This window comes from Ptiloglossa arizonensis, chromosome 4, assembly GCF_051014685.1.
Source record: "Ptiloglossa arizonensis isolate GNS036 chromosome 4, iyPtiAriz1_principal, whole genome shotgun sequence".
NCBI lineage: Eukaryota > Metazoa > Arthropoda > Insecta > Hymenoptera > Colletidae > Ptiloglossa > Ptiloglossa arizonensis.
Window position 1 is genome coordinate 17,327,447 of NC_135051.1, and position 10,942 is coordinate 17,338,388.

Below are 10,942 nucleotides of genomic sequence, written 5' to 3' on the forward strand. Positions count from 1 at the left end.
TTACTTTCTTCTCTAAAATTCATTTCTGAAAGTTTCGTTTTGAAAGGGTAGTTTTTTTATCGAAAATCTTCCGATTATTGTAATTGAGAGGACTGTGACCGAGTCATTTTTGACTCACGTTACGAAGATAATTCGAAAGTAGAAATTTTCTTAGTTAAAGTATTACTTTCTTTTTTAAATTACATTTCTGAAAGTTTTGTTTTGAAAGGGTAGTTTTTTTATCGAAAATCTTCCAATTATTGCAATTGAGAGTACTGTGACCGAGTCATTTTTGACTCACGTTAAGAAGGCAATTCGAAAGTAGAAATTTTCTTAGTCAAAGTTTCACTTTCTTCTCTAAAATACATTTCTGAAAGTTTTCTTTTGCAAGATATTATTTTTATCGAAATTTTCCGATTATTGCAGTTCAGAGTACTGTGACCGAGTCATTTTTGACTCGCATAAATCGACAGTAGAAATTTTCCGAGTCAAAATAGTACATCCTTCTCTAAAATACATTTCTGAAAGTTTTCTTTTGCAAGATATTATTTTTATCGAAATTTTCCGATTATTGCAGTTCAGAATACTGTGACCGAGTCACTTTTGACTCGCGTTACGAAAATCATTCCAGAGATGAAATTCTCCTTTCCTATTTCTTTCGAAACAAATCTTTGAGAATTTTCTTCTAAAAATGCCCATAGCTTTATAATAAGATACTGAGAAAATACAAGAGCATTTAACCAAATCTGTTACACTAATTCCAATAGTAGACAAAATAATATATTGCAAAGATACAATGAATTGAAAAAGACCCGAGCAATATTCCAGAAACTATTCTCCCGAAAGAAACATCTCGTCAAACGTAACATTTGAGTAACAACGAACCATTCTTACACGTTAGATTCGAACCTCAAAAACGAAAGTACGCGCAACCCTCGAGTGTCGCGAAATGCACAAAACTGCGTAAACATTTCATCGCTAACGACCGAGCAATCGACGTGAAACCACCTTGAAGGCAAAAAAGGAGAAAAGAAGAAAATACCAAAACACCAAAACATCGACCCATCGGTGTAAATAATTATTTGCTACGTAACGAGTCAGAGAATAAAAACGAGTTAGAAAAGAGTCCCGGGTAACGTTGAAACGAGACAACGGTTTTCGTTGGGGTGGCTAGCCTAATTCACGGAACAACCGTACCATCGATAACGGTTCCGTGAAATAATAGAGATACTGGCGGTTCTGTCGTTTACCAGCGCACGGGAGGGAAAGGAACCCGACACCGTGGAAGTAACCAAGTAAAAAGGAGAAACTGGAAACAAAGGCAGGACAGACTGGCGAACGAGTGCTCGACGAACGTAGAATTCAAAGAAAGTGAATCCCCGGTCTAAGCCATCCTGCTTTCTCCTCGTTTGCTTCCTACGGGTACTCCCTGACTCGTGTGGTCAGGGGCTTTTCTTCTTTCACTGATCAGACACTCCCCCTCTTTGTTTCGCCTTTTTCCACGAGAGCCGGTCGTGAGGTTCGCTTTTCGTGTCCCGTACCACCGCAGTACTTCGTCCGAGACGGGCCTTTTCTCTCTCTCTCCTCTCCTCTCCACGCCTTTTCACCCTCCAGGCTGCACGTAGAGCCTTTTACCACGTGCCCTGCTCCTTACGCACCCTTCTCGACCTTCCTCCGACGTCCACCGTTCCCCTCCAGCCCCACCCCCCGCGTGGCCCACACCCAACGACGACGCTCGTCGACGTACCTACATGGGTGCACGGGACGAGGATTATGGAAGTTTTCTCTGCGAAGGTAAAGTTGTCGGGGTAAAGCTTAAAGTCCCAACCTACCCTTCGCCCGTTCCCTTTTCTTTCCCTCCACTGTTCCCTCTTTCAGATGTCGCGGACGCAACGGAAAAGGAGAGCTCGGTTGGAACCCACCGGCAAGGTTCAACTACGCGAATCCATTATTCCCTTTAGATTTTAGCCCCTCTCTGCCCCTCTCTGCCCCTCCTCGCCGCTCTATACCGTCAAACACGACGCACACACAACCGACGTCACCCGATTACAGACGCGATGGCACATACTGGGATTCAAGTGTGTGTAACTGTCTTCGAAACACTTGGTAATTTAGGAATACGTGTGTGTTCATGGAGTACAAAATGTGAGTATTTGGAAATAGATGTGTGTGAATTTAAGTCGTTTGTATATTCAGTTGTCGAGTCATTCAAATTCATGTATAGGAATTTGAGTATTTATCATTGTTGAAGTGTATAGAAACTTGAGTATTTGTAATTACAGAAGTATATAGAAATTTAAGTATTTGTGATTACAGAAGTATATAGAGAAGTATCTATAATTGTAGAAGTATAGAAATATATATAAATTTATGTGTTTGTAATTATTAATTTATAAATCCATGCATATTCATAAATTACAAAATGTAAGTATTTGTAAATAAATACATATGAATTTAAATATTTATAATTACAAAACTATATAGAAATTTAAGTATTCATAATTATAGAAGTATATATAACTTTGAGTATTTATAATTATAGAAATATATAGAAACTTGAGTATTTGTAATTACAAAAGTATATAGAAATTTAAGTATTTGTAATTATAGAAATATATAGAAATTTAAGTATCTATAATTGTAGAAATATAGAAAAATATAGAAAAATTTAAGCGTTTGTAATTATTGATTTATAAATCCATACATATTCATAGATTACAAGTATTATTTACTTACATTGTAAGTATTTATAAATATATATATATATATATATATATATATATATATATATATATATGTGTGTGTGTATATATAAAATGTCTGTCGCAGACAGGAAACCAGCTAAGACACGTTTTTATTCCAGGGTGGTTTCCCCAGGTTTCTCCTGTTCCGCCATTCTAATCGTACCTTCCTTCCTTACCCTTTGGCTCGCCTTCTCGCATAATGATCCTCTTACCGTACGCCTTCGCTGCCTCACATTCATCCCCCTCGACCCAGTACTCAGCGACCTTACAGGTCGACGATAGCGACGGCGTCTAGGGCGCAACCTGCGCCAGCGAAAACGACGAGAATTATGGAAGTTTCCCTGCTGCTGACGTAAACCTCGAGTCTCTCTAACCCCCGGCCAACCAGCCCCTACCCCGAACCACCCCTCCCGACAGTTTCTCTCGTTTCGTCCTGCAACGGTACCCAATCCACCCAACGTCGTTGGAACACACCGACCGGTTGAAAACCACGCGGATTTTCTTATTCCCTTTGGATTTTTGCTCTTCTCGCGGGTACCACGTTCCATTCACAGGTACGAGCTCAACAATGCGGTCGTCACGCGAAATATTAACCACACGGAACGAAACGCGGCTTCGATGACCGCCAGTGAGACCCTGATCAAGCTCTCTATCCTTTTTAATACCTTTTCAATTACAACGAGAGCCATTTTTGCGAGAATTATTGTTCAGAATACAATTGGTGGGAAGTCGACGGATCGACCGAATGAAAATATCGACTGAACGAGAGTTTCGCGAATTTTTGAAAAAAAAAAACAAAAATTACCTCACGAAAGAACGTTTCGTTCTCGTTTCGAGGGATTGGAGTTTCATCGCGGTGTTGGAGGACGTCCGGGGCGACGTCCCGCGCGCGGAATATCCCGTTCACGTGGTCATGCGCGCCTCGAGCATGACCCCTTTTCATTTTAAGTGCTTCGAGTGTCTTCCGCGTCACTTGTTGCAGCGAAGCGAATACCGAAACGTTTATCCGCGCTGGGCTGAGTGCATCGAGGGGCCAGGTGAGCAGCCAGACGTCGACTACTAGAGCCACTGTTGCTGGATCGTATAAAGATTTCTGGGATCTTTCGGTCAGTTCTAACGGGACGCGGTTTTTCGTTACCTCAGAGTCGTAGACACGTGAAAGATTTATTTGTTCAGTGTTCTTAAGGTACTAGATAGGGCATACGTTTCGAAGAAGATTGTTTCCAGGTTGTTTAGCGTTCAGAAGTGATGACAAGGATGTCTCGAATCTTTGGAGTTTTCAGAAGAATCTGTACCAATGAACACTGAACTCTTGAATCACCAATGGTTTGTCGAATGACACCTTTGGCGTTTGTCGATAACCTGGGTCAGTATAGACCCGGGTCTACCTTTCTTTTTCTATTTTGTCGTTCGATTAATCGCCTTAGTAATTTTTAATCGAACAGCTCCAGGCTACTCGAGTAGAGGAGATGAGATTGACGAGGATTTTGCAAACATGGGTCAATACAGACCCAAGGTAGGTTGACAGAGGATCAAAGAATGTGCAAAATGCATTCTAAAGTAAATAAACGAAGACAACCATTTTTATAGTTACCATTTTTGACGTTTAACACTCGAGCTTGGATAGATAATACATATGCACAAATCAGGAATCTTTTATTTCATTGGGAAGATTACTTAAAGATAAAATCTGGAATTAGTTTTCGAGACGTTCTGTATTAGGTGTAAATGGATCTCACGAGTTCCGGAACGTCTATCTCGATTTCAACGATCTCAAACTATCGTGATAATAAATCCACAGATTTAATGACGTCTTTAACGCGTTCCTACGGTGTAAAGTGTGTCGTTCTCACGATTTTAGTATCGAAACCATCAGTATCGATCCAGTGATCCGGTATCTTATATCCTTTGACGTCGGTTTCCAACGGAACAAACTTCCTTCTTTGTCCTTTTAATAATCACCCAACTCAAGAGTCTCGAGTGTATCGTACGATAAAATGTTGCACCGGTGAATCTTGTAAAAAATCTTTTACTACGAGGGGATAGAAAATTCTACACAATCAACAAGACTCGTCTTTAAAATGTGATTAAATAATTTATTAAATATATTTAATATTTCCACTATTGTTGCAAATATTTGGTTATTCGAAAAGTCATTTCGTTTCAATCGGTGAAAACGAAACACGATAACAAACACCTAATATTTCCAATTCCTAATATTCAATTCAAACACCTAATATTTCCAATTCTTAATATTCAATTCAAACACTTAATATTTCCAATTCCTAATATTCAATTCAAACACTTAATATTTCCAATTCCTAATATTCAATTCGAACACCTAATATTTCCAATTCGTAATATTCAATTCAAACACCTAATACTTCCAATTCGTAATATTCAATTCAGACACCTAATATTTAATTCAAACACCTAATACTTCCAATTCGTAATACTCAATTCAAACACCTAATATTTCAAATTCCTAACATTCAATTCAAACACCTAATATTCCCAATTCCTGGTCTAATCGGTCACCGAGATTAGGTCAGAATTCGAACTCCAATTCTTCGTAAATATTCTCCCCGAATTGAACGTTCGAACGTGGTCGTGGCTCGCATTAAATACGTATCGGCCCGTGGAAATGGCCGCACTAAGCACCTTATTGTCTCTTTACGTGTCCCACATCCGGCGGAAATCTACCGTAAGGAAACGATTAAACGAAAAAGCGCGTCGATCGACTCTCGTCCGGCTCTCGAATAGAGAAGGTCCTATTCTGCGTGGAGCTACAAAGCTGAAAAGATGCTCCATTGAGCCAACACGTAAACGCGGAAACAAGGATGCTGCGGCTGAATGTAACGATGGAACTCGAACCACTTGAACGTTCACGAGCAGAACCGGCCGTTAGTTACTGACCGATCGAGAACTATGCGAACATCCGTGTCCGCTTGTTGTCCGTGATATCGAAGACAGTACCGGAGATGGCTAGGGGATGTCTCGGGTAAAAACGAACGGAGGAACGGTTAAAGGGAACGAACGATTTCGGTGGATGATAGCTTGAATAGGGTTGCTGACGTTACAAGCCTCTTCACCACGGTGGAAACACCAGAGAGAATATCATTTTTCAAAAGAATAACTGTTTCGCGCCGAAAATACATCTGTTCACGAATGAGTAATATTTTTTTTTATCGAGAGAGTGTTCTTTAAAAATGTTTCAATTTGTGTAAATACGTCAATACTTTGTTGGTAAATTTTTGTATGTAAATTCATTTATTGAGAAAGCACGATTTGTTAAGAAAATTGAGAACTTTGGAAGCTTCTATAGATTCTATAGATTGGGTTGTTTGGAAAGTTATTTTGTTTTAAAAAATGGGGAATGTATAATTTAATGAAATTTTTATACACTCTAGAAAATTGTGTATCGTTTTCACCAGAAAAAACGAAATGATTTTCCGAACAATAATTTCTCAAAATAATAACATTTTTGCGTAGAAAATACATCTATTCACGAATAAGTAATATTTCATTTATCGTGAGAGTGTTCTTTAAAAATGTTTCGATTTATGCAAATACTGTCAATATTTTATTGGTGAAACCTTTGTTGGTAAATTATTGTGCGTAAATTGATTTATTGAGAAAGCATAATTTGTTAAGAAAATTGAGAACTTTGGAAGCTTCTATAGATTCTATAAATTGGGTTGTTTGGAAAATCATTTCGTTTTCTAAAATGGGGAATGTATAATTTAATAAAATGTTTATATACACTCTAAAGAAATCGTGTATCATTTTCACCAAAAAAAAAAAAACGAAATGACCACTTAATTCGGTGTATTTTCTCCAATTCGGAAAACCATTGTAGTTTAGAATTGAAATTAAAATTCAATTACTACTTTCTTGTAAGATGTAAACCTATGTATACGAAATATTGAAACGAAAATGTTCCATTTTAAATTAATTACACAATCGAAGGATTTCATCGAAGTTTCTGGTAGCAAAAAAACTTCGAGTGCAAAGGGTTAACAACCACGATAAATAATCCTTTCCGATGAGTTCGAGTAACGACAGAGAGATTCGTAATTGTATATCTGTATTTCAACGAATGATTCAACACGTTGAAATATCTAAAGAAACATAATATATTTCTTATACACACGCACGTATATCCTGTGTACCTTGTTTTTCAAGTAACGAAGAATTAATAAAAATCTTCGAAACGTTCGACCGAGTAGTTGAACTAACGTACCGATTCGATGATAAGACAATCCTGCTCGTAACTCTTCCGTGGAAGAAGAACACCAAACGCAACAAATGTACTTTATACATCGGTAAATGGTAAAGAAGGTTTCGAGAGTAACTCGAAACGCGGAAGCAAGAAAGATAATTCTTTTCTAACCAGTGTTCCAGTAACCGAGGAATAAAAGAAGCCGGACAGCTCCGGGTGACGAATTGTCATGAGTTTCGAATGGTCGAACGATGTAACGAAGAACGGAACGACGCAAGTAGAAAGAAGAAACGGAAAAAGAAACGACAGTGGAAAGAAGAACGGGTTGCCACGGTCGGAGAAAATTGTATACTTTTTAGGTTAATCGTACCACGGTAAACGAGCCATCGAGGCGCTTCTCGCTTATAAAAAAAGAAGAAGAAGAAGAAGAAGAAGAAAAAAAAGAAGAGAGAAAAGCCCCTCCATCTTCTCTCTCCGCCCGCTTCGTCATACTGTCTTATCCTGAGGGATTAATTTCTCGAGGTTTATGTACGTCGCTGCCGGAGGGATGGCACCAGGTAAATCCTTCGCCGTGAAACGTATTTCAAGGAGAAAAATACGAGCCAGAAGAATCGGACAAGTCCGGCTCTCCTTTCTCCTCTTTCTGCTTTTAAATCATCATCCGTGCCTCTTGGTACCGCGAAGTCGAGTGGGGAGAAGGATTATTTCGGATATACATAGGTCGACTCGGATGAAAGTATAACCGAAACGAGAGAGATAACGGATTTTTGTACGGTAGCAATTATTTATACCTGGCCTGGCGCAAACTCCTTCGAACGATTCATGTGCCACGGTATTTCCACTTCTACGTGGTAAATCCCGCGCTCGAACCACGGTCCCGTGTTTTCAGACACCGTGTCCGTGATACGAATACCATTCTCATTTTATTCTAAGTAACTGTAATTTTAAACGAAGTTACTCGCGTGGACCATCTTTACTGCACGAGGATTCGATCGTAAATTTCACGAGATTTCTGTGAGTTGAAAAGTATGGACGTGTAAGTGTTTACTCGAGGTGTGTAGGATCGCCCGTGATTTAAGAATTTAAAGTTTGAGATACGGTGGAAAAATTTTTGGGCAGGATTTTGAAACTTTTTTATTATTATGGTAACGAATATTTCAAGGTCGAGACGAGACTCGGGTTTTTAATGTGAAATGATAATACACCTGTTTTGTTTGCAGATCTGTAAAATCTATCTGTATCAGAAAGTAATGTAGCAACAAATTACACTCACAAATGAAAACTCGAACGTTTTAACAAAATTTTACAGTTTTATATCTCTTTCGATGATTCGTACTTTAAGTAGACGGAGAAAGCTACTTGTTTTACACGAAAGGAATTTATCGAACATAGGTATTAATTATAAGTATTAATCTTACAGTATGGATATTATTTATGCAATACAAATGATTGATTAACCTGCAGAAATTAATTTAGATTGCAAATCGGGATACATAGCAATACGACAGTTTTACTTTGATTTTAGATCGAAATTAATTTCTATAGGCAAATTAATAATTTATTTAGTACATGAAGAAGATACGTATTGTAAGATTAATATTCGGAACATGCGTAAATGTTAATAAAAATCGCGTAAAGAAACAAACTATCACTGAAATTGTTTGCTTTCACAGATTTCACAATATCTTGATGTTTATTTATTATAATTATTAACAACCGTCGTAGGACCATGGTTTAAACAATTATTAAGAATATCCTCTCGAGTATCGTGTTCTCCTGTTACCAAAATTTACGAAAAATTCTAGCAAAAGTTGGGAAATTCATTCGAAAATCTTCAAATTTTCGCAAATTTTGCAATATCTTAATGTTTTCTTCTCATAATGATTAACAACCGTCGTAAGACTATAGTTTAAACAATTATTAACAATGTCCTATGATAAATAATGGCTTAAAATATCATTTCGTTGAAGTATTCTTTGTTCGCGATGGAATTGTTGTTATTGAGATCGAACCGACTTTGTCAAGGCTGGAAATGTTTATCGATACACAAACGTCCATCACGATAATTTTTCTATCTACAAAACCGATTAATTGAATTTCGATGCATTTACTTAAAGAATACAGCTTCCACGCGTATTGCGCAAATTATAAGAATTAAACAAATGTTAAATTAATGTATCCAATAAACAATTGTTACTTTCCATGTATTAAAACTTTACGAAACACGTTTTTACTTCGAATCTCGATCGAAATCAATTTCTATAAGTTTATTAATCATTTGTAATGCATAAATAAGATGAACATTCTTCGAATAATATTGGGAACATGCATAAATGTTAGTAACAATCGCGGAAATGAACAAACATTCACCGAAACCGTTTGCATCTGTAAATTTCGCAATATCTTGATGTTTATTTATCATAATTATTAACACCCGTCGTAGGACCATAGTTTAAACAATTATTGACAATGTTCTAGTATAAATAATGGCTAAAAATATCATTTCGTTGAAATATTCTTTGATCGCGATGTAATTGTTATCATTGAGGTCCAACCGACATTGTCAAGGCTACACGTATCGATTATCGATTCACAAATATTCATCACGATGATTTTGCCATGTAGAAAAGCGATTAATTGAATTTCGGCGCTTTTATGTAAAAAATACAACTTCTACGTATATTGTGTAAATTGTAAGAATTAAACAAAATTTTAAATTAATACACCAAATAGACAATTGCTTTAAAACTTTACGAAACACTTTTTAATATCGAGTCTCGATCAAAATCAATTTCTATAAATTTCTTAATCATTTATAATGCATAAATAAGATGCACTTTGTTCGATCAATATTGGGAACATGCAAAAATGTTAGTAACAATCGCGGAAATGAACAAAAATTCACTGAAACCGTTCCCCTTTGCAGATTTCGCAATACCTTGATATTTATTTATCATAATTATTAACAACTGTCGTAGGATCATAGTTTGAACAATTATTAACAATATCCAAGTATAAATAATGGCTTAAAATATCATTTCGATGAAATATTCCTTGTTTGTAAAGGAATTTTTCGTTGAGATCCAACTGACATTGTCAAGGCTACACGTATCGATTATCGATTCACAAGTGTTCATCGCGATGATTTTTCTATCTAAAAAAGCGATTAATCGAATTTCGGCAATTTTAAGTAAAAAATACAACTTCTACGCGTATTGTGTAAATTATAAGAATTAAACAAATGTTAAATTAATATATTTAATGAACAATTGTTACTTTCCATGCTTTAAAACATTGCGAAACACGTTTTAACATCGAGTCTCGATCAAAATCAATTTGTATAAGTTTCTTAATTAATTGCGATACATAAATAAGATGCACATTGTTCGATCAATATTGGAAAAATGCGTAAATGTTAGTAACAATCGCGGAAATGAACAAACATTCACCGAAACCGTTCGCCTTCGAAGATTTCACAATATCTTGATGTTTATTTATCATATTTATTAACAACCGTCGTAGGTACGTAGATTAAACAATTATTAACAACGTTCTAGTATAAATAATGGCTAAAAAGCCATCAATTTGTTGAAATATTCGATTAGATCGAACAAAGACAGTTGAAGTAACGGTAGGTGACCTTGTGGTGGGTATATAAGGAGCCCCCGGTTGTTTAAAATTTCATTGTTCCAGGAGCCTCCGAGGTGGACGGATCTCTTCATTTTAGGTATATGGAAGGGGGGACCCCCTCTTGGTAACCACTAATGGCCGGCGATAGGTGGGGGTTAGGACTGGCGACCACTCTCTTAATCCTTTCTTTTTTTTTTAATTCTTTCCTTTGTTTAATTTATTTTACTTGTTCTCTGATTTTAATTTGTACTTGTTTTTCCATGTTTATTTTTTTGTTACTGCCTCGTTTATTTTCTTTGTTACTGCTTGACTGTAGTTGATCACTAACCGACTTCATTTCTATTGTATTTTCTATCATGCCTTGACT